The sequence below is a fragment of the Canis lupus genome, chromosome 33, assembly GCF_011100685.1.
Source record: "Canis lupus familiaris isolate Mischka breed German Shepherd chromosome 33, alternate assembly UU_Cfam_GSD_1.0, whole genome shotgun sequence".
NCBI lineage: Eukaryota > Metazoa > Chordata > Mammalia > Carnivora > Canidae > Canis > Canis lupus.
The window spans coordinates 11,283,556-11,286,899 of record NC_049254.1 but is presented as its reverse complement, the minus strand read 5'-3'; the positions used below and the strand labels follow the sequence as shown (position 1 = coordinate 11,286,899).

The 3,344-nt window shown below is 32.1% G+C and overlaps 1 long non-coding RNA gene across 1 annotated transcript in view; it reads left to right on the top strand.

The window, feature by feature from the left end:
* The first annotated feature begins 385 nt into the window (after positions 1-385).
* Positions 386-3,344, top strand: part of LOC111093740 — a 25,867-nt gene continuing 22,908 nt past the window's right edge. The window contains exon 1 of the long non-coding RNA XR_005383057.1: positions 386-504. This is a non-coding gene — a long non-coding RNA (uncharacterized LOC111093740). The remainder of the gene's footprint in view (positions 505-3,344) is intronic.

The following is a 3,344-nucleotide window of genomic DNA, read 5'->3' as shown; positions in this document are numbered from 1 at the left end:
TTAAAAAAATAAGGGTTGGAAAGAAATAATATGTGCCTCCTTACTCTTCTGCCAAACCCAGCTGGGTGATTAGCATAAATTTCAAGCAATACTAAAAAATTTAAAAGCAGTATCGAAACATGAGTTTAGTTTTTCTATCACCGAATTTACTTGAGTCACACCTATGCGACCCTAAGAATGGTTTTTCCTTTATGAAAGAGTTTTAAGTTCCTGACCTCAACTACAGGAAATGAAATTTCCTAAACTAGAAAGATGCTTGCCAAGAAAATGTTTCCTTACCAGTTGTCACCTGGACTGATGATGTGGGGGAAAACACCTAAAATACCAGAGAAGAGTAGTGGTACAGAATATCATTTGCACATGAAATAGACCAGAATTTCCATCAAGCTTAGGAACCTGAGTGCTTTCCGTGACACGAGTTCTTAAACACGGTTTTTCTTTTTATTAAGCAACCCGTTGTAGACATTTTTGACAGTAAAGACAACTGCTACTTTGCTTAAAGAGGTAAATGGTCTCTGAAAAATTTTGAATGGTTTCCATGTATTTTGGTAAAATAATTTGAAAAAAATGTATTATGTTCTGGGAGTTTTATGCATTATCATTTAAAAGAAAATATGTATCAATTAGTAGGATAGTTAAAATTGTAATGTGCCCTTAGTAAGATACATTTATTGTGGGTAAATGAATGTCTCAAATTAATAATTTACTTTGGGATTTGCAGTGAGGTCGTTGTTGATGTTTCTGTGAGTATATGGGCTTTTCTAAAGATTTTGTAGTTTGAATATAATTTTATCTATCTATCTAGATATATATGTGTGTATATATAAGTATGTGTACTTATATATACTTCTTTGTAATAAAATATATAGAGATTCTATTTTTAAGACAAAGGGGGTTTTATAAAACATTTTAAGGCAAGATTTGCTTTGTGAAAAGCATAAAAGAAATTTAGTCTATAATGACAAGGATTTTGGGATAGATGACTACTTTTTAAAAAATTAACAAGTATTATACATTCTTCTGCACATTGATTTCTTGGTCTGTAAAATGGGGCTTGACAAAGAGGGCTGGAGAGGGAGCTGAATAATATTACCTGAGCTATTGTCTATTTTTACAGGATTGTAAATTTCTGAGGGACAGTTTAAACTGAGCATGAATTCATGCTTTTTCATAGTTCTCTAGGTTTACAAATTGGTTATCTGACAGCTTCTTGCTCTCATGAAATACATATTTTCCTTCCCAAATGGATAGGCAGAGAACTTTTTTTATACAATTGTTCTTGCTAGAAAATAAATTTTAAGCCATCGCCTATATAATATTCTAACAATTGGTAAATTTATAAAAAGTGAAATTGAGATGAACAAGTTAATGATAAACAAGATCTTTTTTTAAACAACTTATTGTTGCCATTTTTACTATATTGCTAGAGAGGTAAAGCACTTTATAAAGTGTTGTATTTTCTTTTTGTCTCCATTTCTTTTTGTAAAATGATTTGATAAAATATTATATTCCTGGACGGGGGCGGGGGGAGTATATTGCTCAAAGAAAACCTATGTGTATAGATGCAGCAATTAAAAATCTTTAAGTATCATAAAAGGAAGAGAAGACAAAAGAAGCCAAAATTAATAGAATCAACTTAGGAAATGAAAACTTCAGTTTAAAGAAATCACATATTCCAAGGACTGGTTTCGCTGGTTTTCTAATTGGTTAATCAATCATACCCAACACAGAATCCAAAGATCCAGGGTGGAAATGATTCCTTATATGCTTCCCATGTTTCTGTGCTTCAATAAAAGGAACAGGAGAGAATTCAAAAAGATAGATCTGAAAATGGGGGGGGGAAATACAATGAATGAGAAAAGAAAAGATGAATGCTGAGATATTATGGGAGAAGCGATAATATGCTTTTACACAGATATTCAATATTTATAATTTAGTAAAATATTAATTTGAAAATATTTAACATTCAGAGAAGATTGCTCATTTATATACATTTATAATAATGGTAAAAACCCCTTTACTAAATATTTATCAACGTGTGGAAATGTATTTGACAAAAGGAATTATATAAAAACTGACTCAGCCATCTGACATGACATAATAGGGGACTAAAAACATGGTTAAAAAATACTGCAGACAATGAGTGATTATAAGTTAAGCACAGGAGTGACAGGGAAATCAGTTACTAGAATTAAATACTTAAGATACATTATTGGTCAAAATCATACAGCGTTTTGAATAGGAACGTGAACTGTAGAGTCAGATGCTTGCATTTCAAATACAGGCCTCATCACTTATAAGCTGTTTAATATCGCACACCTCTCTGTAGCTTACTTCCTTGTTTGAAAAATGAACATAATGATAATAGAAATCAGATTAAAAGGATTTTAGGAGGATAAAAGTGTATTATGTGTGATTGTAGACATGTATGTGGTTGTATATGAATATGTAATTGCATGATTATGTTATTGTGTGTGTGCATAATTGCATAGGTCATTATGAGAAGTGTCTGCATATGTGTATGGGATTGTGGACTGTATGTAATTGTGTATGTGTGTGTATGTGTATGTGAAAGTGTGCATGTGGTTATAGGTACACGCATATATAAATATACATATGTGGCTGCAAAGATGTATGTGATTGTGTATCTATATACATACAATCAATATGTGTGTGTTTTGAGTATTTGAAACTCCAGATAATGGACACATAGTGGGTCCTCCATGGAAGTAAATTACAGTCATAAATGGTAATTGCATTGAAAAGGACAGAAGAGAAAAAAAAAAAAGGACAGAGAAAAGGAAGAACAAGGGACAGTTTGGGAACATTTTAACTCTAGAACAATTCGAATGAAATTAGCATCCTTTTGTTTACATTCAAAAGAACAAGGATGAGTTAGGAAGATTAATGGTCAGAGATTAATTTAATCACTACTAAAAATGGGGCAAAGGGGTTCAAGATAACACTATAGAAGGAGGTGAATGTTAGTCTCAGATATAAGTAGTTCAAGAATCTACGAATAAGAAACTTATAAGACTTTACTACAAATGTCCTTGATTTGTTTCTAAGTCCTTTACATGGACTTTCCTGATATATATTTTTTAAGATTTTATTTATTTATTCATGAGAAACACAGAGAAGGCAGAGACATAGACAGAGAGAGAAGACTCCCTGAGGGAAGCCTGATGTGGGATTTGGTCCCAGCACTTCAGTATCACAACCTGAGCCCAAGGCAGATGCCCACCACTCATGCCCCATTTTCTGATATAGTATTAAAGTTATAAGTTTTCTCCATTCTGTTAATATTTCAATGGGTCCATATACTCATGTTCTGAGAATATTTA